The sequence below is a fragment of the Crotalus tigris genome, unplaced genomic scaffold (genome assembly GCF_016545835.1).
Source record: "Crotalus tigris isolate CLP2741 ecotype Arizona unplaced genomic scaffold, ASM1654583v1 scf7180000019411.436016, whole genome shotgun sequence".
NCBI classification, from domain to species: domain Eukaryota; kingdom Metazoa; phylum Chordata; class Lepidosauria; order Squamata; family Viperidae; genus Crotalus; species Crotalus tigris.
Window position 1 is genome coordinate 120,332 of NW_024097524.1, and position 27,263 is coordinate 147,594.

At 40.0% G+C, this 27,263-nt stretch overlaps 1 protein-coding gene across 1 annotated transcript in view; it reads left to right on the top strand.

The window, feature by feature from the left end:
- Positions 1-27,263, top strand: part of LOC120316550 (contactin-associated protein-like 2) — a 202,979-nt gene that overhangs the window by 107,990 nt on the left and 67,726 nt on the right. The window lies entirely within an intron of this gene.

The window sequence follows — 27,263 nt, forward strand, 5'->3', positions numbered from 1 at the left end:
GGACAAATTCACAAAATAAAACAAGCAGGGAGGCCTGCCCTGGAGTACGTGCGAGAGTTCCGCAAGATGGCAGGTCGAATAGAGGGGTGGCCTGAGCAGTCCCTCATCCATCACTTCATAGAGGGATTAGATGATCACCTCTCCCAGGCTTGCATCTATCGAGAAGTACCTGATCGGCTGCAGGAGTAGTACCAGACGGCCGTGAAGCTGGATGTTAAGCTCTCTCGCTATAAAAAGCCTCCCCCACAGGAACCGAACAGCAACCAGAGCTACCTGAACAGCAATCACCCCCACGAAAGCCTTCAACCGCTGCAAGGGCTGAGAGACCCAGGCCACCTGCACGCCCTTCCTTCGAGTGTTTCCAGTGTGGACAAGGAGGACACCGAGCGGCCACCTGTCCAGTCCCCTACCCTCGACTGCAGAGCAAGCCAGGACCGGCGATGTAAAAGAAACCTGCTCAGCGGCTAACAAGAGAAAAATCCAATCGACTCACGCAAGAACCAGTTGCCCAGGTTACACCCCACACACAGGAGGATGCCAAGACTCCAGGTGGACCTGCCCCTGGTCTTCCCTTCTTTGATAGCGACGATGAAGGAGAAAACGACCCAATGGTGAGTCAACAAATCCTGCCTTTTTCACTGCCCGCCAAACTTGTAATCCCTACGTCTGGAGCACAAATAGACTTAAACGTACTAATTGATTCGGGATGTACCTGCTGCATTATTAGTCTGGCGTTTGCCATGAAAATGGGCATAAGGGCAAAACAGTTTTCCAAATCGATGAGATTTGAGCAAGCCGATGGCTCCCTGATGGGAGGGACTCTTATTACACAATTAACTGAGCCTTTACGCCTAGAAATAGGTGCACACTGGGAGTTTATTCGTTTCCTGGTGGCTCCAAAGATGACCGAGGCAGTGATCCTAGGACTAGCCTGGTTGGACAAATGGAAGCCATTTATCTGGTGGGAGAAAGGAATGAGAATTGTGAGACTACCTATAGGGCCTGATCCCCCCATTGATTCAACAGATGTTACCGGGCATCTTAGGCCACCCAATGAGCAAGCGCACATGGCCGCCTCACTGACCCCAGGTGAACCAGTCATCCCCAAAGAATACTTGGACCTGGCGGAGGTGTTCAGTGAAAAAGAATGTGATGCCCTACCCCCTCACAGACCCAATGACTGCTCCATCGAACTGGTGCCCGGAGCCAAACTCCCACGTCCGAGGATGTATGCTATGTCCCCCCTCGAAATGGAGGAGATGCAGCGATATGTGAACAAGAACCTAGCGAGGGGGTTTATTGAACGGGCCAAATCTTCCGTGGGAGCCCCTGTGTTGTTCAAAGAGAAAAAAGATGGGTCTCTTCGTCTCTGCGTAGACTACAAGGGACTCAATGCTGTAAGTGTGGAAAATAAATACTCCCTCCCCCTTCTAAAGGATTTATTGACCCATCTGGCTAAGGGGAGTGTCTTCACTAAGTTAGACCTAAGAGAGGCATACTACCGGGTGAGAATAAAAGAGGGAGACGAGTGGAAAACTGCCTTCAACTGCCCTATGGGGAGCTATCAGTTCAAAGTCATGCCATTTGGACTACAGGGGGCCCCAGCTGTATTTATGCAGTTGATTAATGAGGTTCTACATGATCACTTGTACAAAGGGGTTTTGGTGTATCTTGATGATATCCTGATATACAGCACAAACATCACTGATCACATAAAGCTAGTGAGAGAAGTGTTAAAGAAACTATTGAATGCCAAGCTTTATGTCAAATTGTCAAAATGTGAATTTCACCAAACCCAATTAGACTATCTTGGCTACCGAATTTCCAATGAGGGTATTGAAATGGATCCGGCCAAAGTGAAAGCTATAATCGAATGGCAGCCCCCAAGGACTCGCAAACAGCTCCAGAGCTTCCTGGGTTTTGCCAACTTTTATCGTCAATTCATCCCTTCTTTTGCCGAGATTGCCCTTCCTCTTACAGAACTACTCAAAACAGGCAAAGGAGGAGGGAAGCCACGACCGGGCCAACCACTAGCATGGACAATGAGCTGTCAAACAGCTTTTGAGAATTTAAAGAGACTATTTGCCGCTGAACCGGTTCTAAAGCACCCCTGCCCAGGGGAACCCTTTGTGATTCAAGCCGATGCCAGCGATGTGGCGGTTGGAGCAGTGTTACTTCAAAAGAACAAAAATGGGATCCTGCAATCCTGTGCCTACACCTCTAAGAAATTCACTGAGAGCGAGCGAAGATGGGCAATCTGGGAGAAAGAGGCCTTCGCAATTAGGTGGGCGCTATTGAACTGGCGACACTATCTAGAAGGGAGCAAGGTGCCATTTGAGGTATGGACGGATCACAAGAACCTAGAGGCACTGAAAACTCCTCGCAAATTGTCACCAAAGCAAGTACGGTGGGCACAGTACTTTAACCGCTTCAACTTCACTCTAAAGTACATACCAGGAGGAAAGAACTTTCTAGCTGATGCGCTATCCCGGTTACCCCAGTACAAAAGTGAACGAGAGCAGGTTAACGAGGCAATTATTCCCAATCCACAAACTGTCGCTCAACTTACACCTCGCAGGATCCCCAATCCGGATGACCCTGGAGTGAAGAAAATAAAACGAGAGCTCCTCACTGACCAATGGTTCAAAGATAATCAAGCGTCCCTAACATGCAGGGATGGCTTGGCTTACAAAGGGGGGAAGTTATATTTGCCAGAAGCGCTCCGTCTAAATGCTCTCAACCACAGCCACGATGTAAAGCAGGCTGGACACTTTGGATATTTGAAAACCCTACACCTCACCCGCCGACAATTCTGGTGGCCGGGGCTGAAAAAGGATGTGGAAAACTATGTAAAAAGTTGTACTGTATGTGCTACAATGAAAAGAATCCCGGGGAAAACTCCTGGGTTACTGCAACCCGTGGCAGACCCTTCTCAACCCTGGGAAGAAATAGCTATGGACTTTATAGTGGACCTACCTGAAAGTAAGGGAAATACTGTCATCTGGACTGTGATAGACCTGTTCTCGAAACAGGCTCATTTCATCGCCTGCAAAGGACTCCCATCCGCCCAACGCCTGGCCAAATTGTTCCTGAAACATATCTACCGGCTGCATGGTGCCCCTAAGCGAATAATCTCAGACAGGGGGGTGCAATTCACAGCGAAGTTTTGGAGAAATTTCCTTACATTGATTGGATCATCTCAAGGGTTATCATCTGCTTTTCATCCAGCCACCAATGGGGCCGCTGAAGCTGCTAACAAAATGGTGGAGCAATATCTTAGGTGCTACGTTTCTTACCAACAGACGAACTGGACTGATCTCCTCCCTTTTGCGGAGGTGGCATACAATAATTCCGTGCACATCAGCACCGGCTACACGCCTTTCAAAGTAGCCACAAGGAAAGAATTCAACCCAATACCTGAATATCCTCAGTTGCCCTCCGCTTCACAGACACTTGATCAATGGGTGAGAGGATGGGAAGAAGTTTGGAAAAACACAAAAACTGCTTTAAAAAAGACTTTTGAAACCTATAAAAAGCAGGCTGATAAAAAGAGGGCTCCCCAAAGAACATTCCAAGTTGGGGAAAAGGTCTATCTGTCAACTAAATATCTACGCCTCAAATTGCCCAGCAAGAAATTGGGACCAAAATTCTTGGGACCTTTCCCCATAGTAAAGGTCATCAACCCAGTCACAGTACAACTAAAACTCCCTAAACTGTTGGGGAAAATTCACCCAGTTTTCCACTGTAGTTTGTTGAAGCCTTATCGGGGCTCCACTTTGAGACCTCCTCCAAAGAAGGCACCTGGACCCCTCGTAGTGGCAGGGCAGACCCACTATGAAGTGAAACGTATTCTTGACTCCAGAATCTTTAGAGGGAAATTACAGTACTTGGTACACTGGAAGGGATACCCATTGTCTGAAGCCACCTGGGTGAAATCTAGTGAAGTGAACGCTGACAGATTGATCGAAAAGTTTCATGTGGAAAACCCCAACAAACCGAAAGATAACCCTTAACATATGTTTTTGTTTCCTTACAGGATCTGTCCTTCGTGCAAGGGGGGCCGGATGTCAATGCTGCAAATACTGTATATTCTTGCTTTGACAATATGCAAACTGTTTGGCATTTATTGGGTTAATACTTAGCTTAGACTGGGCGGGGGGAAAAGCCTGGGAAAGAAAGAGGAAGTAAACTTTTGACCTTCTCACTAATTGGATAATGTGACCTGTGACTGCATGAGAAGGGAGAGGTTGAGCAAGGAAAGCTTGATGCCAGCGACAGGAAGTTCAGATTCTGGCATAAACCAGTCTATCATGGTGACCGGCAAAACTGTAGCTCTTACGAATAAAGATTTTAGGAAACATTCCTGAAAGTTCTTTGAAGTGCTTCATTAGTCGGAACGTGTGACACCATGGATATCAGGAGCCCCCCACCCCACTTACTGCTCATCCTGGGGCAGCTGCCACTGTCCAGCTCTCTCCAGCCCGTCCCCAGCCAGCCAGGCGCATCAGGATCCCTCCCTTCAGGCTCCCTCAGCTTCTCCCTCCCTCCAGACTGGGGCTGATCAGATTCCCCATGTGGGCAGTTCTGTGCCCATCCCCAGCCAATTGTCCTCCTCCATCCTTCTCCTCCTGCAGGCAGACTGTGGCTTACCGAGCCATGCGGCTTCTCTATCCACACACGTACTCAGGTGGAGGAGCCAGCTAGCTGCAGCTCTTGCTCCCCACCGGCCTCTATCTGCCTGAGGCCCAAGCTCGGCATGCCCAGCTGGCCGGTGACAGGCTGGACAGTGTGGGACAGTGACAGCCACCCTGGGATGGGTAGGCAGGGTGGGCGCTCCCAATTCCACAGGGGAAGAAGTGGCGTGAAGGCTCCACACCAGTCCAGCCCAGCCCCAGCATGATATGGAAAGCGAGGCAGCAGCCCCGTGTGCATCCCTGTGTGCGAGTGCCGCCCCCCGCCCTGCCAGGCAAGCGCAGCCATGGCATCTGCGGCAGAAGAGCACAGGTGGGCAGCACAATTTTTGCTCCCCTTCGGCCTTCATCCGCTTGCCTGGCAGGGCAGGTGTGCACTCATGCACGGGGATGCATGTGGGGCTGCTGCCTTGCTTTCTGTGCCATGCCGGGGCTGGGCTGAACTGGGCGCGGAGCCTCCACACCACTTCTTCCCCCGTGGACATCAGGAGTGCCCACCCCATCTACCCCTTGTCCCAGGGCAGCTGTCACCATCCCACGCTCTCCAGCCCATCGTTCCCCAGCTGGGCCTTGGGCAGATGAAGGCCAGAAGGGAGAGAGAGCCGTGGCTGCCCAGCTCCTCTGCCTGAGGATGCATGCGGGGAGAGGCGCCGCCGGCTCAGTAAACCATGGTCCGCCCACAGAAGGAGGAGGGGGTTGGAGGGGGAGACCTGGCTGGGGACTGGCGCAGCGCTGCCCATGGGGTGGAGTCTGACCAGCCCCAGCCTGGGAGTGGGAGAGGCCAAGGAAAGCTAAAGGGAGGCAGGTGTGGTGCTCGGGGGTAGCCGCTCTGCCCCCTCCCCCCATGGTCCTGCAGAAGGGCTGGATGGCTTTGGCATCATCTGGGCAGGCCTGGCCATGCATCTGCTCAGTAGCGTTGGTGGGCCCAGCCTGCCTTCCTTCCTTCCTTCCTTCCTTCCTTCCTTCCTTCCTTCCTTCCTTCCTTCCTTTCTTTTTTCTTTCTTTCTTCCTTCCTTCTCCCTGCCCTCCTTTCTTCCTTCCTCCTCCCTCTCTCTCTATCTCCCTTTCTCCAAAGTCCAAACTTACATGTCCTCCTTCCCCCGCTAGCCTTCTGCAAAGTGCAAATGGACACCACATCCTACTTGTCTTCTCCAAACTAATGCCCACTATCATTTCCAAAGGCCATCTGCTCGCTCACTCACTCTCTCGCTGCACTCCTGCCAAAACTTGCTTTTATAGGTTCCCCTCTCCCCGCCCAGCTCTTGCAGCTGTTCCCGCAAGAGCGCTGATGGATTTGGTTTCCCTGCCTTCTCCAGTTCCCACTAGTCAGGCATACATGGAGAGGGGAAGGGGTGCATCCCTCTGGCACATGTGCCAATAGAAAGGGCTCAGCATGCCCAGTCTGGCACACATGCCATAGGTTTGCCACCATGGTCTTAGGCTATCCAATCTCCCATGAGGGGTTCAAGATGGATCTGAGAAGGTGTGGGCACTGCTGCAGTGGGCACCTCCCAAAACCAGGAAACAACTGCAAAGTTTCTTGGGATTTGTCAATTTTTACTGGCAGTTCATCCCATCATTTGCTCAAATAGCCTTTTCCATTACCAATTTGCTAAAGACAAAGGGGGGGAGACAAACCAAAAACCAGCCAACCCTTGAAACGGACTATGGAATGCCAGGCGGCATTCAAAAAATTCAAAAGACTTTTTTTTGCTGAGCCAATACTAAAACACCCAGACCCAGGAAGACCTTTTATCATCCAAGCAGATGCCAGCAATGTGGTGGTAGGAACTATACTGTTGCAAGTGAACAAGGAAGGAAAACTGCCACTGTGCATGTACACATCGTGAAAGCTGAGCGAAATGGAGCAACAGTGTGCAGTGTGGGGAAAAGAGGCTTTTGCAGTTAGATGGGCTCTCCACACATGAAGGTACTTCTTAGAAGGTAGCAAAATCCCATCCCAGGTCTGGACTGATCACAAAAACTTAGACGCTCTGAAAAACCCTGGAAGGTGTCTCCAAAGCAAGCACATTGGGCTCAATATTTCCAGCGCTACACTATCTACTGAGGGGGAAACATCCTGGCCAATGCTGTCAAGAATGCCACAATACAACAGCTCCAAGGTGGAAATAGTCAAGCCACTTCTCCCTGTTTATCAGCTGGTGGCTCAAGTGACCACATGAGCACAACATAAAGGGAAAATGCCCATAGACAACACTATCATTGCCAATTTTTTAAAAGCCTTGGAAACAGATGAATGATTCTGCAGCCACAAAAAGCTCTGCTCATGCAAGATAAACTGGCATGAGTAAGTAGAAAGTTATACATGCCTGCCAACCAGAGGCTAAAAACTATGCAAACATGACATGACTTGAAATTAGTGGGACATTTTGGGTTCATGAAAATCTTACCCCACTCAAAAGACAATTCTCGTTTCCGGTTCTGGTTCATGTCTCATGTGAAAGAGACTTGTCTCCCCACCGGCTGTATTTCCTTCACTGGTAGATCCCGGAGGGGGTTGAAAGTCACCCTGGAGGGGTGACCACTGAGGAGGGGGCTTGCTGGTGACTGCGGGAAAGCGGCAGCTTTTCCCACAGTCCCAGCTGACTCCTTAGGGCTGATGGAGTAAAGATTGGCCAGTAAAATGGCCGACCACTCAGCTGCACCAGCCAAAGTCAAAAGAGCAGCTAAGTGTGAAGAAATCACTGTGGAGAAATCTGGATGAGACTTTTCCCTCCCCCACCTATCCCCAACTATTTTTCCTGCAAAGAGCTTGCTTTTTGGATGACTTCCCTGTTCTAAGAAAGCGGCGTCTGTCTGTTTGGGGGAAAAATACTTTAAACAAAACTACAGAATAACACTTATTATATTTTGAACTTTTTGGATATTGGGCATCCCTGGAAATATTTGTAATATAGACCATTATTCTACTTACTATACTGAAGATATTTGCTTTTTTCTGTTTCTTTCTTCATTATTCTTAACAAGATAAAGACTTTTAATGTGTAAAGAAAAAACTTTATATAGCTCACTGAGGACATCTTGTGGTGAAAATATTTACTGCAATTGTAATGTCTTTGCTTTGGTATTTGAAGATGGTTTTGACCTTCAGAAATTAACAAGAAGAAAAGATAAAGGCTTGGAAACAGCTATGGGTTGTGTTTGTGATTTAAAAATTGTGGAGACGAATGTATATGGACTCTTAATAAATATATTTTCCACAAAAAAATTAAAAGACTCTTTTACTATGGAAATAGAAGACTTTTACCCACAGCTTGACTATGAGCTGATATTGGAAAAAATATTGGAAATGACAGAGGAGATGAAGTTATGGAGAAAAACTAAAGATTATTTTGCAGAACCACAAGCTCAGCCTCAAACTTTAAAAGATCAACCTATAGGCCAAGAAGAAGCTTATATGCAGCGGTGTATACAATTTGAGATGGAAGAAGAATTTACTGATCAATTGAATTCTGGACTGGATTATGAGCTGGATTATGATATTGGAAAAAATATTGTAAATGACAGAGAAGTCATGAAGAAAAACTAAAGACTGTTTTGTAGAATCACAAGCTGGGCCCCAAATTTTAAAAGACCAATCTACGGGCCAAGAAGAAGCATATATGCAACAATTTGAGATGGAAGAACTCACTGATCAATTGAACTTTAGAAAAATTCTGGACCCAAAATCCCAGATTGAGACTTTAAATGACTACTCTATAAATCAACCAATTACTACACAGGGAGATACTTCACAAGTCTATGTACAAATGGTGGAGAACTTTGAAGATCAAAAAATGATTATAAGTGAAATACTCCCATTGCTAAAATAAACAGAAATTGACAGCCAGACGTGATCGATTGAAAGTTATGACAACTTGGATAATCAAACTGAAATTATAAAATGGAATAAAATGGACTATATTGCTTACATGATATTGGAAGAAGGGGAAGAGAATTTTGATCAGATCGCTTTGTTGATAAATATTAGTACTCAAGTACTGAGATTTGTTGTCATAGATGTGACATTACGGAAACCAGCTTGGTATAGAAAAAAAGCCAGAGTTAGATTTAAAAATGTGATTTAAAATTTTAATTATTGGTCAGAAAGGCTTTAGAGATTTGGACTGATTTGACAATCTAATTGAGTAAATGAAAGCAGTAAGATAATAATTGGTGTAATAATATGTTTGTCTTAGATACGATAGTTAATTTGGTTGAGATTTAAATTTTACTTAACAGGTCGAAATGATTCTTTTTTTGTTTTTTTTTACTCTGTTTATATATAAAACTATTTTGTAATAGCAGAAGAATTAGAGAGATCTATGATAAGAGAAGAAAGGGTATTAATTAATGATGTATTAAATTAAGAGATAGAATATATGTAAAAATATTAGAATGTTATTCTTGGAATATTATGTGTGTTGTAGAAGGGATACCCAAAGTTTTATTAATATGTTTGTTTAAGTTTAATTAGAATATGTTAATTGAAATTAGTGGAGCTTAAAAGCAGGAGTGATTTATATAGATGTAATAGTAGGGATGATTCTGTGGATTGATTGAATTTTAAGAAGAAATAGATTAAACTAAATTTGTTATATCATGTGAGGGAAATAGAGGGGGGAATTTTTAAGGTATTAATTTTAGTTATATATATATATGACTTGTTTTGCTATGATTAATTACCCTTTCACCATGGTGTTTTCCTGAGTACTTTGATGTAAAAATTAAAAAACCCAATAAAATGTGTATTAAAAAAAGACAATTCTGGTGACCCTCACTCAAAAAAGGCATTGAAAGTTATGTGTCCAGCTTCCCCATATGTGCTTCAGCCAAATGGAAGCAAGGGAAAACACCAGGTCTACTCCAACCAATAGCTGAGTCTTCAGTACCCTGGAAAAGAATTTCTATGGATTTTATCATAGAACTCCCTGAAAGCTCAGGAAACACTGTAATTTTGGTTATGTCTCACTTATTCTCCAAACAAGTCCATTTCATCCCTTGCCAGAAAATTCCCACAGCTAAAGCATGTTCCTCCATCACATTTACCTCTTACATAGAGCACCACAACGCATTATTTCAGACAGAGGAGTCCAATTCACATCAAAGTTCTGGAGAACTTTTCTGGATCTCCTAGGAACCGACCAATGACCCAGTTCTAGTCACTATCCACAGACTAATGGCAGGACAGAATGATTGAACTCAGTACTGGAGCAATATCTACACTGTTTTATTAACTATCAGCAAGATGACTGGACAAATGACCTCTTGCCATTTGTTGAAATAGCATATAACAACGCTGTGCCTTTTGAGTGGTGACTGGGCAAGATTTTAACCCAATGCCTGAACTACAAGCCCAGGAGTCCACAATCCCCTCTTTAAAACAGTGGATCATTCAATTGAAAAATATGTGGCCTGTGGTGCGCAAAGCTTTGGCAGATGCCCGAATGACTTATAAAGCACAAGCTGACAAAAAGAAAGTGGAATCTAAACCATTCCAATTGGGGACCATGTATATTTGTCTACTCTGTTCCTACAATCCTTATAACCTTCAAAGAAGTTAGGACCAAAATATATAGGGCCTTTCTCTATAAAATGAATTATTAATCCAGTCACAGTGGAATTAGATTTACTCAAGTCATTAAGAAAAGTCCACCAGGTGTTCCACTGCAGCTTCCTCAAACCAGAAGTGATTTTGCTCTTAAGGCCAGCACCCCCTCAAAACCCCAAGTCTATTATGGTGGAGGGAGAATAGTATTTTGAGATTAAGGAAATCTTAGACTCACACACACATCACTGAGTTACCCAATACCTAGTAACATGGAAAGATTTCCCTGGGGTGCAAAAGAACCATGTGAAAGCTGCTAGACTAATTAAACACTTTCATGACTGCTACTCCGATAAACCTAAATAAATACTGAACCACTATTTCTGTTCCCATTTTTGTTATTTTTTTCTGTTCTTCAGGTGGATCTTCCCTTCTTTTAGTTGGGAAGTATATCAGGTTCCTTTGGAACACTGCCATGAGAAAGGGGAGGGGAGCACACATAGGTATGGATTGAGGATGGTTCTGTATTACTAGTATGTTTTTCTGCTTTCACTTTGATGTCTGCATGGGAATTAGGGAGGGAGGAATACCCTCAGGGCCATCTGTTTCTACTCCTGTTGGCTGGAAAGGACAAGGTGCCTGAGAAATGGTTGGTTATCATCTTTTCGGCTCGAAGTTCTCATTACACATTCATGCCGGATTGGCTCTGGATAAACTGGGTATTGGGGTGGGGCTGAAGAAATTGGACTTTTAGCTTAATGCTTTTACACAGGAATTTCAGATTCCACCTTTTTACTCTGCAATCACTTTCTTTCAGTAAAAGATCCTCTTTTAAACAATGCTTGTTTCCCGAGTTATGCTTTTCTGAAGGGACACTTGAGTCCGGTCCTCACAACGTTCTTCCTGTGTCAACTCAGAAAGTTCAGACTGATTCAGCTTGAATTGACACAGCTCTACAGAGGAATTATTGATTCTGTTATTAGTACTTTTTTATTATTATTATTAAAAGTTTTACAAATTTATTACAATATAAACCCCCCACCCCTTCCCCCCTCCCCCTCTTCCCAGAACTGATTACAGGGTAACAAATAAACAAACATAATCTAACTAACATAAACCAACTATACTATCAATCAAAACCATAACACGCTTTAACTCCGTCTCAAAACAAATATTAACAAATTAAAACAAAAATAATAATATAATTAAAACTATTAATAATTATCTAAAATCTACTCAAAAGCAAGGTAATACTTTTCAGTTTCATATTTCTTTTGAATATAATCAATCCATCTTCTCCAAACCATAATATATCTTTCTTGTGAATGGTCCTTCAAGTAGGCGAAGATTTTCACCATTTCTGCTAAATTAGACACCTTAAGTATCCATTCTTCCAAAGTAGGCAGTGAGTTTTTCTTCCAATATTGCCCCACCAGTAATCTTGCAGCTGTTATAAGATTCAACATCAAATTGATTTCTTTAACATCAAAATCTACAATAATACCCAACAAAAATAATTGCGGAGTAAACCTTATCTTTTTCTTAAAAATCTTTTGAATATTCCACCAAATCTTAATCCCAAAAGCTGTAATATCTCTACAAGTCCACCAAATATGAAAATAAGTTGCATCTAAATTTGTTATTAGTACTTTTGTAAGTGTCTGGTTTGGTACAGCTACTAAACAGGACAGGTACAGACTTCAATGGATAGTTAGTACTGCAAAAAGAACAGCTGCAACAAGTCTGCATTCCACTGAGGACCTATATACTGCACAAGCCAGAATGAGGGCTGAGAAACTATCTACAAGCCCCTGGATGTAAACTGGATGTAAACTGTTTCAACTCCTCCCCTCAAGATGCTGCTATAGGGCATTGCATGCCAAAACAACTAGACACAATTTTTTTTCCCCTCGTGCCATCACTCTGCAGAACACCCAATTCCCATAGTACTATTTTACATATAAAGATATTTACCCATGTAGTAGATCTGTATTACTATTATCCTTCTCATCTTTTGTGGTATTTCCTCACAAGCAGGTATCTTTGGGTCACCTTGCTTGAAATTATGTACTGTATAAAAAAAACAGTGAATCAAAGTGAATAGAATAGAATAGAATAGAGCTGGAAGGGACCTTGGAGGTCTTCTAATCCAGCCCCTGCTCAAGCCCCTATACTATTTCAGACAAGTGTCTGTCTAGTCTCTTCTTTAAAACCTCCAGTGATAGAGCACCCACGATTTCTGAAGGCAAACTGTTCCATTGGTTAATTGTCCTCACTGTTAGAAAGTTTCTCCTTAATTCCAGGTTGCTTCTCTCTTTGGTCAGTTTCCAACCATTGTTTCTTATCTTGCCCTCTGGTGCTTTGGAGAATAGTTTGACACCTTCTTTGTGGCAGCCCCTCAAATACTGGAATACTGCTATCATATCACCTCTGTTTCTTCTTTTCTTTAGACTAATCAACCCAAGGCCTGCAGTCGTTCTTCATATGTTTTAGTCTCCAGGCCTTTGATCGTTTTAGTTGCTCTTCTCTGATTAAAGATATGGGTTAGATTTTTGCACTCAAATATAGCTGTGGCTCTATGCCTTCATTCTTTTTAATTCTTTAGTTATGTGTTTATATAAGAAATGAAGCACAACTGATGCCTCACTGATGACATTCCAATTTTTCTGTAATCAAAAACAGTATTGGACTCCAATATTACAGAGGAGGCATTGCAACAGGGGTAATCTTGTGTACTTGTAAATCCATTGTTCCCACGCAAAGAATATTGGCTGAACATAAAACATTTCTACTTCCTGTACTTATTTCTTGTGGAATAATGCACTTAACATTTATTTTTAATGGAAATAATATATTGATTCTCCTGCTTAACAAGAACTCAGAAAGGGACACCTAACTTCTAATGTTTTTTGCTTGTTTTGTTTTTTCTGCCTTTGAATCAGTTTTTGATTCCTGGTGACTGCCTGGTCAAGTTCCTTCAGTTTTCTTAGCAAAGTTTTTCAGAAGTGATTTATCATAGGGTCTTTCTCAGAGTGACTGGCCCAAAGTCATACAGCTGGCTTTACAGCTAAGGAGGGGTCAGAACTCACAGACTCCGGGCTTTTGGCCTGATCGTTTAACCCATGGGTCTTCAAACTTGGCCCTTTTATGACTTGTGGACTTCAACGCCCAGAATTCCTCACTCAGGCACGCTGACTGAGAAATTTTGGGAGTTGAAGTCCACAAGTCATAAAAGGGCCAAGTTTGAAGACCCCTGGTTTAACCACAACACCAAAGTGTTTTTAAGTACTTAATTAACTACTTTAAAAATATAGAAAAAGTTCCAATTTCTAAATATTGCTTTCCCACTAAAATTCTGAAATATTAGTACTCAAATACTAAAGTGTTGCATTTGATTGTAACTAAATCTTCTAATCTGATATGAAATGTCATGAATAAAGTATTAGTTTTCATTTCCATCTAAATGTTAAGATTTTTAAAAGTGCATGCATTATAGTTATACCTAAAGAACAAAAATCCAATCCATGTTTTTCACTTTTCTGGTGCTGTATTTTTCCCCCTTATACTGAATTTCTACTAAAATAAATAGTATTCCAATTACTTAAAAAATCCAGCCCAGATTTGCCATCAGCTCTTCACCTGCATTTCTCTGTACTCAATAAGTCCATGTACTTATGAGTGTATGTATGTGTGTATATTTCTGCTTGGTTTACTATTGGCTGCAATCATTCAGCAGAAAATTCCTCTTGCCAACAAAAGGTTTATATACAAAGGTTTTCCAAGACTTGGCTATCTCCACATGAAAGAAGTGATTACCGAAGGGAACAGCAGTGAGTAAAGGAAAGAAAATCAGGTAAGAGTATAGGAAATTATTCTCAACTGTTCTTATTTTATGAGCTTTCTTTCTCTCTTCTGATCCTAATCTGTTACCAGCCGTAGACTGTACAATTGCTATTGTCCACACATTTAATTAGAAGAGGCTTTATTCATCTATAAATTCTATTTTGTGTGCAAAGCTCTTTTAGGTTATTTCACTTTTAGCAAAAATGATTTTGTTTTGTTTTTGTTCTTCCCCAGACTGCAGCTAGAATTTGTTTTACCAAGACATAGGAATAAAATACCAAAAAAGATGCAATTTGAGTCTCCTAAAGCAAAATGACAGGCTCTCTGAGCCTTGAAGACTTAACACATATATTGTTATACGAGATTTCATTGAAGAAAATCAGCTGAAGTCAGTCTTTGGTTTAAATAAAACTGTATATATATATACCTTGGCTAAGTTGGAACTTATTAAATCCTTGGCATGCATAATGTAGAATATCATCCTAATTTGCTCAGAAGATGAAAGATTTGTTCAGATGATGCTCATAGGAACAAAAAGAATACAGCTGCCACAGATTTTCTCTCACCTGTAAGTTTTCTACACTATAAGAATATGTAATAAGGGGATAAAATCATTAATATGCAGTGCTTTTTTTGTAAAAAAAAAAAAAAGGTGCCAGAACTCACACACGTTATACAACCTGCCTTGCCTATCCTACAAGGTTCCATCCAAAAAAGGTGCCGGAACTCTGTTCTGGCGTTCTATGATTAAAAAAAGCTCTGTTAATATATATGTTAGTTTTGTTTCAGTTATCAGAAATTAACTGCTTTCAAGTGCAATTTTTTTGGATTGACATTCCAATAAAAAATTAAAATATTTGATCAAAACTTAACATAGAAAATTAAGAGAAATAGACTAAAATCATCTAGTAAGAAAATAATTAGCTAAAACATCCTATCATACATTTTCTCAGGAAGTACATCTTAAATGTCCACAGTAACATGTCAGACTTTTTAGAAAAATGCAGCCTTAGTATGGAAAACCAGAAACAATAAACCTAGTATTGATAAAAACCAATAATCTTAAACTATTCTATATATCCATTGTGCACTAGCCTAAATTTCAATTCAGTGTCAAAGTTAATGCTATAAAATTTGATGAGGGTTACTACTTCAGTGGTTTTAAAACAGATTAGGAAGTGACATGCTAAATGGAGTTTCCTATTAGAGGCAGGAAAGCCAAATTGCTGAGTTCTTGAGCAAACAACACAACATGACAGTGAATCTTCCTTCTGCTTTTTAGTTTTCCAACAGTACCTTGTCAGCAATTGTTGGAAATATAGTTCTGAAACTATTGGATTCATAGAACTTGGTTCACTGCTGTTACACACCCAAATTATTCCAAGCCTTCTGTATCTTTATCTTTGTCCTCATATGCCTCAACTCTATAAGGCTTCTATCAGTATGGTAATTTCTTAGCAAAGGAATTGCAACTATGTTGGAGGACTAGAAAGCTACATATGCCTTCTAGAGAAGGTAAATGTTTCATACATTTTCCCCTTTGGTAGTGTGAAATGTGAGGTTACAGAGTGACCATGGCAGACAAATATGGTGGAACAATAACAAAACATTTCATTCTCTTTTAAAATATATATATTTTATTGATTTTTTAACACAAACACCTTAATATTTGGTAAACAGTGTGTTGTCTGGACTTATATTTACAAAATAATTACTAGCAATCAGTTTATATATTCCAAAGCCTACATAATAGCTTTGCTAGATTTCCTCTTCTTCCAATAATATTCTCTTCACCAACTTTCAATTAATACAATTCTTATTAATTCAATAGGTAACAATTAAAATATATTTTTCCTGAATTTTCTACCAATAATAATCACATCAAGATCTGCTTCTTTTCTGTCTAGTCATCTTGGTTGCCTTGTCATGAATCCTGTTTATAATTCTTATTTAAATTTGTTTTCCCTGCAATGAGGACCCAGATTGTTGGGGGCAATGTAAATATATATATACATTGCTTACTGGTGTACACCGCTTAGAGAGTGCTTGCACTAAAAGCGGTATATAAGTCTCATAAATAAATAAATAAATGTTCAAAACATTCTTACTGGCTAAACCAGGGGTGTCAAACTGCCAGTCGGTGGGCAATGGCAATGGCAGAACCAGCCCAATACGTTGTGCGACATCACATGATGTTGCGGGTTTGACATGCCTAGCTAAACATTTCTCAAGGTTAATTACATTTATGTATTTAAATTCATTTTCATATCTTAAAAAGTAAATGAAAAAAGACAAAAGAAAAAGAAAAAGAAAGAAAAGAAAAGAGAGAGAGAAGAAAAAAAGTTTTTCTTACATATTCTTACATATTCCTCTTAAACTAGTATACATTTATTTCCAAGTTTTTTCCTGTTCTTTTTACCCATAATTAAACCTATGTTTAATCTTTAGATGTTCCACTTAATAAATCCAGTCATCTAATCTTTTAACTATATTCAAAATACTTTTTAGTTACCTATTAAAATTTTCTTAAGATCAATTACATTTAAATATCTAAAATATTTTCTTTATATTAACCATCCCAAACATTTTTATACTTCCCCATATCAAAAAACAAACTAAAAAAAAGAAAATAAGAGAAAATAAATACTATCTTACTTGGGATATTCATCCCTCTTAAACTGAAATATTTCTATTTCTTCAACCATATTCGAACAAGTTTTTAATTTTTAAGTATTCCCTCTGATGTGCCCCGTCATCTAATTTCTCAATTCTCACGTTAGCCCTTTCCTTTTGCCAAACATCTTTCCCAATCAATCTATTCCATTGAATCAAAGAGTCTTTCCGTAATCTTGTAGATGTTGTTGTAAATATAAGAGGCAAATCAAACATCATGTCTTTGTATAAAGATTTTGCCCTTCATATTCATTGAAGATTTGTCTCATCATCTCTTGTCTCCCCATTTCTTGTAGTACTCTCAACAGCTCTGCAATCCATCTTGACAAATCTTTTTTCTTGTCCTCAAATTTATTTTGTGGTCTTAGAATTTTCTTTTCCATGTCCAGTGTTTCTTGTGAGTTCTTCTCAACTTGAGTCTCCATCTGTAAATTTCTTTCCACTAGTTTATATTCAGTTGTCTGCTTTACATAAAGTTTCTTTTTTTGTTTTCTGATCATTTATTTGTTGTGACGTTAAATTAAAGGTGCATTCATTTAAGTTTTCAAATTCATTTTTAATTTCCTCATGGTTTGAAATTTGTGTCATTTGTAATTGTTGTATCATAACATACATTTTCCCCTGGAAAGTATTTATTTATTTATTTTTTGGTACATTCTTTCTGCAGACCTCAGATGCTCCATAATGACCAAAAATCCTTTCTCTACCAATCGCTTTAAAGTCACAGTTTAAAAAGTATTTATAGTCCAGGAAGGTCAATTTTTTCTAAGTTTTATAGTTCTTGCTATGTAGATAGTCCACAGTGTTCTCTTCTTTTATTATTACAGCTTTTCTTTTTTTAGTTAAGGCTTTGAAGGTCACAATATCAGGGTTTTTTTCTGGGCTGTATATTTAGGGCAGTATTTTCATCCACCACTAGATGTCAACACCAGTCCATCTTTCAATTTTCAAAACAAATAAGCCTTTTATCTCCATCAATAATCCTTTGCCAGGAAACTTAATAAATTCCATTGATTTCACATTTTCCAGGTTTAAATCTTATATTACTTTTATTTCTGTATCTTTATTTCCCATAAATTTAATTCACCACTTCCGTTTAGAGGGGGGTGGAGCAACCCCCCTCTCACTTTCAGAAGATTTTTACTTCTCAGGTTTTTTCTTTTTTTTTTCCAGTCAAGTAGAAAAGAGAGAATCAATATTCTTACCCAGTTCAATCATGCTGTTTATGATCATGCATAATTTAGTGCTTTTTGGCTTTGGTTGCATGTAGCTTGGGCTAGACTCACAAATGATGCTAGCCTTTCTTCTGTCAGTTTCTGGAGGACTTTCCCCGGACATCCGGATCAACTGCCGTCTCCCACAATTGTCGGGGCTTCCCTGCTTCCTTGCCACCTCTTCCCAAAGAGAGAAAAATCAGCTGTAGGGCACGGAGCCCCATGATCCTTCAGCTATAGTACTAACTGCACAAAACCAGAAGCCCAAAAAGTTCATTCTCTGAGATGTTTAAAAAACACATTTTGTTTTGAATATTAGCATTTGCCACTGTCAAATTGCAACTGATAATATAAGAGCTCTGGGGTGGGGGAGGGTTTCTCTACAGCAAACATAGGGCTTTCCTCATGTGTGATAAACTTCATAATCTGATCCAATCAGGTAGTTACTGTGTTTTTAAAACCAAATTGCCATTATATCCTTCCAGGATTTTGCCCTTGTACTGTGACATATCATAAAGAGGCCTGGTAGCACCGTGGTTAGAATGCAATATTACAGGCAAACTCTGCCCACACCCTGGACTTCGATTCTCACAGGGCTCAAGGTTAACTCAGCCTTCCAGTAAACTCAGTAAAATGAGATTCCAGATGGTTGGGGGCAATATTCTGACATTGTGTAAATCACTCAGAGAGTACTATAAAGCACCATGGAGCAGTATGTCAAGCTACGAAGACCCCTTGCTTTAGAACCGCCATGAACCTTCTAGCTTGCCTCCAGCCCAGGGAGAGGGGGGAGAAGGTTTGGAATGCACAGGTGGATGTTATCAGTGTGAGAGCCAAGATCATTGAAGAGATGTTTTGGCAAATTGAAGCTTCCTTCTCATAACAGACATTTGAAGACTAATTGGACAATGTGACCTGAACAGTCAGAGAGGGGAGGGAAGGTTTTAATCTTTTAATTAACTTTTTCCCACCATATTTCCAGAGCTGGTATTCTTTATACTCTACCAGTATGCTATGCCTAATAAAGCTTTACATTAGAGATTGCAATGCCTCTGGTGGATTTACCAAACCTATATATAAGAATCTAGTCAACTAACAGTTGGCACTAAATTGGCACTAAATAAAAATCAGTGGAATTCAAAGGGTGGCTGGACTTGGATCAGTGGTGGGAACATAATACCTCCAAACTGATTCCTCTCTTGACTCTGCCCTCAGGCTCTGCTTCTCATCTCCTACATTAATAAGTGGAACATATATATTAAAATATAAAACATAAAAAAATAAGGAGGTCAAATAAATTTGATATTTTATTCATAAGGAGAAGAACCATTTTCTTTGGTTTCATTTAACAAAAATAATATTGTTCTGCTAGCTATTTGCAGTAAATATTTACTTACCCTTTTTTGCTACTTCTTGCTTTTGGCCTCATTTGAATTGGACAAGCATCAATCATATTAGTAGCCAATAATCTAAGATTTTATAAACTATGGGTTTGACTTACCGTCCTATTATAGAACCAAATTAAGCAGCACACTTAATAGAATTTATACTTTTTAACGATTAAGACAATTTCTTTATCTCTATAGTCATCCTAGTCACCAAGATGTTTAGTCTACTTAATGTTGCTACCCTAGAAGTATTAGACCAATACCAAATAAGTAGCGAAAGTAGTAAATTACTTGGGCTATGCAGCTGCTTCATTTCACCAATGATCCTGGTGGAAGTGCTTTTATTTGCAGGCATAGACAGGATAATCATGATTTGCATGACAGATTCAAAGGGAGATTGAAGGATCTGCACAGATTAATATTTGTCATCCATAATATTCACATGAAATTCCACTCCATTAGTAAACATCATATGGGAAAAGAAATTATATTCCATATTGTAAATAGCATTGATTGTCAATTTCTTACATATTTTTAAAAGAAATTGTTCATTAAAGTGATTAGTACACTAATAATAGGTTTCTCTCTCTGCTGTTCTCAGAATGAGGGAGAAATCTGAACATATAAACATACTGTTTTGTTTAATGTATTTCTGAATGTTATATTTCTATAAATCTTGCTTGTTTCTTATGAAATAACCTTTTCCTCAACATTTTCTAAAGATTTTTTTAAAATAAACATTATGAAAGAATTGTGATGTCACCCAACTAATTGTTGTGGAACTTTCTGATAATAGGGCTGGGTTTTCAAAAGAGGAAATAGAAAAATAACTCCCTATTCTATTGGAGAATAGGAAAACGTGAAATTCTTAAACCTCAAGGTAGCTTTTATTAAAATTTTAACATTGTCATAAATACACTCTATGAATGTGAGTTAGTGCTTAGCATTTTCTAAAGTACAAATATAAATATGTCTGAATTCAGAGACCTACTTAAAATTAAAAATTGAAATGAAAATTCAGCTACTTCTTCTTTTTTAAGTTTATTGTTTATCATAAAGAACAGTAAAACAAACAAACAAAATGTAACAAAACAAAAACTTGCATTCAACCCTAATTACTCCAAAAAAATAGTGTACAAAAAAGTAGGAAAAAGTGGTCAATTAAATTTAACATTTAACATGTAAGAGCCATCCTGGCTGAGTGCTGAAAGAAAAAAAAAGCAATAAATTCTCATCCCTTTTTATATGTGTGTGTGTGTGTATAAGAAAAAAGAAGAAAAAGCAGGCAACATGTTGAGCTAAAAATTACACTAATCTTCAAATCTCTTTGTTAACCATTGTTATTATATTTAGCATGTAGAAAGTCCACAAATGGTTTCCAGTCTCTTATATAGCTGTCTAATCCATTATCTCTAATCAGAGCAATTAGTTTCACCATCTCTGCTAATTCACTCAATTTCAAAATCTATTCTTCAATAGTCAGCATCTCTTTTTCTTTCCAGTGTTTGACAAGTATAATCCTCGCAGCCATCACCATGTGAAGGAATAGTACCCCAAGTTGTTTTTCAATTGGCTTGTCCATCATACTTAAAAGAAAAACTTCAGACTTCATTAATATTTGTATCTTAAATATTTTTTGCATTGTCATTGTTATGTTTCTCCAGTATGTTCTCTCATATTTGCAAGATAACCACATACAATAAAATGAACCTGGATTCTGACTATATTTCCTGCACTTATTAGAAATCCCTTTGTACATTTTCGCTAATCTATCTGGGGTCAAGTACCAGCAATACGACATTTTATAAAAGTTTTCTTTCAGACTATAATGTAATGTAAATATAAAAAGTATATTAAAAAAATTAGCTACAATTTCTAATTAATCTCTTTTACCTCACTATATTAACTAGTATCTATCTATCTATCTATCTATCATCCATTGATAGACAGACAGACAGACTGACAGACAGACAGACTGACAGACAGATAGATAGAGATATATCTGTCATATACCTATATATCCATATATCTATATTGACTACTCTTGTCAGACCCTCAGTGCACTATACCCATTTCATTTACTTATGAATTTCATTTTTGGGTTCTGCCATTCTGTTGGGAGGGGGAAGGTTTGCTCTGTCGGGAGGGGAAAAGATCTGCAGGCTTTGGGATGTGTTTCCTTTGCTTTGTTCTGTCTTCTTTGAAGTAACTTTTTCTGGGTGTGAAAGGAGGGAGGGATGTGCCTGCAGCCATCTGCCTTATCTCCAGTTGGATGAGATAGAACAGCAGAACTGAAACCCTGGGAACTGCACTTTATTACCTGGTTCCCATAACAACTTCACATCTATGGATTGGCCAAAATCAAACCTAATGGTTGGTCACTGGGGAGGGATTGAAAGGGCAGTTTTAAAGTAAGTTCATGCAGGAAAAAATTAGATCTTGCCTAGCTCTTCTGCTATAACTATCTCCCAATAAAGGTTCCTTTTGAAACAATGCCAGTTTCAAGAGTTCTGCTTTCTTGGGAGCACTAGTTGAGGCAGGTCCTTACATTAGGCAAGATCTACAAAATAGTCAACCCAGAGAGGAGGAAAATGCTAGTGTGGAGACCATACATACAATATCCAACCATGGCAGCAAGCAAGAAGAGGTTGAGTGCTGGGCAGAGGCTTCCTCAAGGGCATGCCTAAGTGATAGCGATTCAGGAGAGGAAGCCTCCCAAAATTGAGATGGTTGATTGGTGAGGGAAGAAGGAAGAAGGAAGAGTGGGAATGGAAATCTCAGAAGGTGACCATCACCCAGGACAGCAGAAAGCCAGGGTGGAAACTTGAGATGGAGTGCTCACTCAACCTTGATGAGGAAGAGGATGAAGCATCAAACCAGGACGATCATTTTCTAAAACAGGCCATAGACCTGATGGTGGAAGCTTTCAAAAACTTGAAGGAGAAGGAAGTTAACACCTGCAGAAAATCGAGTGAGGAGCAGCTGGAGGAGGAAGCTGTAAGTGGGGAAAGTGACCTCTCCATCCCTGAGGCATCAACCAGTGCCACAGACTCTGTTAGGGGGGCAATGGCAGTGGCAGCTACCCCAGCTCAAGCAGCACCCACCAGAGGAGATGGCCGCCGAGCCTGAGAAGTCCCAGCCCACTTCCATGATTGATGCATCTTGGCCAAAGAGGCAGAGATCAACCAAGCCTGAAACCAACATCATTCCGGCAAAGTATGGAGATGGTCCCCACTAGAAGGAAAGAGGAAAATGTCAAAGACCCCTGCAGCAGCACTGCACTCAACTGCCTGCTTTAAGTGTGGCAAGGAGGACCATCAGGCCACAGAGTGCCATTTGAAAACCCCAGTGAGGAAGGGATACTGATTGGGGGGGAAAGTCAATTAAAACCCTCCAGTATCCCAGGAAGGTTGATTAAAACTCCCCCAGTGCCCCAGGGAGATGGCATTGAAGAGTTGTCGTAGAGTTCAGCTCCTCCATAAAATTGGGAGGGGGAACTCCGACCCCGCTGGAGAAAGACCCAGAGATGTTCGCAGCAACTACAATGTCGAACCCTTAGTAAGAGGGCTGATTGGCCCAGTAACCATGCCCATAAAACTGCTAATCCCAGGCATGGAGAAGAAAGCCATACTGGACTTGGGTTGCACTAGATGCTTAATAAGTCTAACCCTAGTGGAGAAATTGGGGATTTGCTTGAGGAGACTAAAAGAGCTGATCTCATTCTGCCAGATAGATGGATCCGTTGCAGAGGGCATTCCAGCCACTCTCGCCATAACACCCGTCAGTCCAAGACTCTAACCTTTATAGCGGCACGTGGCATGGAATGGCCTCGCATCTTAGGACTGGCATGGCTTAAAAAATGGAACCCATGTAGATTCCTGGACACGCGATAGAGGGGGTATTCAGGGGTGTGAACTTGCTTGCTTTCATTCATTCTTCATTCATGAAGAATTTAATGGGAATTCCAGGATTAAGAGAATTCCTTAATTTTCTTAATTTCTCTAGGACTAAGGACGGATACCAACAGCTAAACCACCACAGGAACATCTATTAAAGGTGAACTGATGCACAAGAGAAATTAAATTCACTCCTACACTTCCTCACTGCAACCTGAAATACTCTTGGAAGATATATATATGCCCTAATTTTGCTAACATGAGGATGGGAAATAGGAAACTTTCATCCTAATTTCTAAATCCTAGTCCACAATCCAAAAAAGATTTGTTTTTGTCTCTGATCCCACTGTTCCTTTGTTTCTCTCTTACCTATCATTCGGCTGTAATACATTACACCTGAGGTTAGGGGCCTTCAGCAAAAAACAGTATTTCCTGTTATAATGAAAGGGAGACTGAAGACTGGCCATTTTAAGAGCCCATGGAGCCTATTCGAAAGGAAGCAGAGCATCTTTAAATGTTTTAATGCTTGGAATGGCAAGCATTTCTCCACATAATCACTAGGAATAGAATGTAATGTTTCCTGTTAGTGAAATAAATTTGCTTTAATAAAAATAGCCAGAGAGGCAGACTGACTGTATGCATACGTGTATATGTAGTCCTCAACTTATGACAACTGGGACCAGAATTTCCATTGCTAAGGTCGTTGTTAAGTGAGTTGCACTCATGTCTCCTGAAAGATTAGCTAAAATGTTTAAGGACAGGTCTATGAAATGTTGGAAATGTCATCAGATACCAGGTTCCTTCTACCATATGTGGTGGACGTGTGTAGAAGCTAAAGCTTATTGGAATATAATTAGAACATGGATAGAAAAGATGATACAACAACGTATAGAACTAAGACCAGAAATATTCCTGTTGGATATTCTACCAGAGAAATACAATAAAGAAAAAACATATTTAATTATTGATGTAATTACGGCAGCCAGGATTGTGTTTGCACAAAATTGGAAAGCACTGAAAGCCCCCCCCCCCCGAGGGAGAGGTGATTGGGAAAATACTGGAATGTGCAGAAATGAATAGACTAACAATGACAATTAAAGATAAGACAGAGTCAGACTACTATGAAATCTGGGGAACTTTTTATGATTGGCTGGAAAGAGAATACGGTTAAAAGATAGTTAACATCAATTTAGATGGAAGAAGAAGGAGCAGATAAGGAGGGGGACCCAGGCGACACAGTATTGAATAACTGGAGGTTGTATAAATGTTTATAGAAGTATATACCGAGAAAGTTAGATAAATAGAAGTATTAATCTTATTGTATATAATATAGATAGGGAAATTTGGAGGAGTTGCTCGGACATTACCCCTGAATTGTATCTGAAGAGGGATGAGAGGGGAGAAAGGAGAGGAGAGAGAAAAGAGTAAAGGAGGGGGGAAGAAAATAGGAAGGTTGGAGGAGAAGAGGAGAAATGGGGAGAAAGGGGAGGAGAGTGGTGAAGGAAAGAGGAGAGGAAGAAGAGGGAAGTAGGGAAGAAAAAGAAGAAAGAGAGAAAGAAGGTAGAGAAGAAGGAGTGTCGATACGGTGAAAGGGGAAATGGGCGAGCAACACCAAAAGTCATGTGTATGTATTTATTTCATTTTATTAAAAGTATCTTATATATGAATGTAAAAAGAATGTATGTTAACATCTGATAAATATTATGGTATATGTATGGGGGAGAGCTTGAAAAAATAAAAAATTATTTTAAAAAAAGTGAGTTGCACTCAATTTTTTGCCATGGTTATTAAGTAAATCACTGCAGTTGTTAAGTGAATCATGTCATTAAGCAAATCTGGCTTTCCCCATTGATTCTGCTTGTTGGAAATTGGCTGGGAAGGTCGTAAATGGCAATCACATGACCCTGAGATGCTGCAACCATCATAAATGCATACCAGTTGCCAAGCATCCAACTGGCGAGTTGCTCAGACTGGTGGCAGGGCTCCTTCTGCTGCCACCAAGCCTTTTCGCCCCGGATCCAACAGCCGCCTTCTCCCGGGTGGTGAGCCAGGTAGGCAAGGGAAAGTTTCCTTGAGGGCCTCTGCTCAGGTTTGGCAGGTTTGGCACTGGAGCCCCGAAAATGTGTTTGTGTATGTTTGTGTGTTGTAGGGCAAGGGGAGAAGAGAAAAGGTCAGGTCTCCTTTCAGAGCCATAGGTGGAGCAGCTGAAGGTGTGATTTGGCACCCATGCTTCAAGACAAAATTTCATTTATTTGTAATTAGAAATAAATATTTCACAATATATAATTACATATTGTTTTTGTGATTAATCACTATGCTTTAATTATGTTCAATTTGCAACAATGAAAATACATCCTGCATATTAGATATTTACATTACGATTCATAACAGTAGCAAAATTACAGTTATGAAGTAACAACGAAAATAATTTTATGGTTGGGGGTCACTTCAACGTGAGGAACTGTATTAAAGGGTCACGGCATTAGGAAGGTTGAGAACCACTGGGCTAGACAGTCTCTTGTCTGAGATGGTACAGGTTCTCCTGCTTGAGCAGGGGGCTGGATTAGAAGATCTCCAAAGTCCCTTCCACCTCTATTCTATTCTATTCTATTCTATTCTATTCTATTCTATTCTATTCTATTCTATTCTATTCTATTCTATTCCTGAAATTACCTCTGACAGGGACCACCTAGTTTTCACCTGAGTGACATGATTGAAGGCATTATGCCTCCATTGGATTTTCATCACTCCTCTCTTGGACTTTTGAGAAGGGTTTTTTTTTCCCACCTGAAAGAAAGTTGAATGAAAACCAGACGTGATGTGGAAAACACAGATTTATCATAACTGGTTCACCAAACTTACAAAATAATACCGAACCAGTGCAAACTGTCTGAATCCAACACTGGGTGAGAGGATGTGCTGGTTGATAATAGAGATAATAGAGAACAAGTGGTGGCAAAAGAAGGGCTGTATTTTCTGAGCATGAAAAGTTAGTTGCTTTAAAGTTTAATTTTTCTGCTCCTGTAAGGAAGGGACAAAAGAAGCCGGGAGACGTAATACTAGTGCTGTTTTGGATTTTGATATCCTTCCCTGAGAAACTGCAATTAGAAGCACCAGGAAACATCACTCACTGTGTGTACAAACTTGAAGTATCAATCACAAAATGACACGTTCTTCTCTTCATCTTGAAATATTCTTTAGGCAAAATGCAGAGCTGGAAATGTAATAATGATACAATAATGAACTATCTGGTAGGGAGCACCATGCCTATTTGAGCCATGGGGCCACAGTGGTTAGAATGCAGTATTGCAGACTAACTCATTGCTCACTCCAGGAGTTCGATTCTGAGCAACTCAAGATTGACTCAGCCTTTCATCCTTCCAAGATCAGTAAAATGAGGACCCAGGATCTGCAATATGCTCACTTTCTAAACTACTTAGAGATGGCTGTAAAGCTCTGTGAAGCAGTATATTAATTTAAGTGCTATTGTTATTGCTATCTGTCACTACTTCTATCTGACCAGAATCTTGAGATATCTTTCCAGGCTGCTCATTATTTGTTATATACATCGTATGTTTGAGGTTTAGCACAAATTTTGTTTGCTGCCACTGTTATTTGTACTATAATAATATATTTTATATAATTTTATTGTTTGTTTTAACACTTTTTAAATAATTACAACCTATGTATTTTATTATTGTGCTTTCTGGCACAAAAACCATAGCAAAGGATTTATTTGATTTGACATAATAAAGAAAGAACAAATATTTGCACAAGTGACTCCACTTTTGCACAAGTGACCAAAATGTTTACCAACTTCTTCAAGGCTATGAAAATCAGGACCATCCTCTCTTCAGGAGTACTTTCTTAACATATTAATGATAGATTGTAACCCTTAACATCACACTCTATCAGTCTGGTTCAATTTGGCAGAATCTTGCCAGTGTTAAGGTAAACAGGATAGGGTATAAACAGAATAGACATCACTATAGTGAATGTTGTGCTGTAGA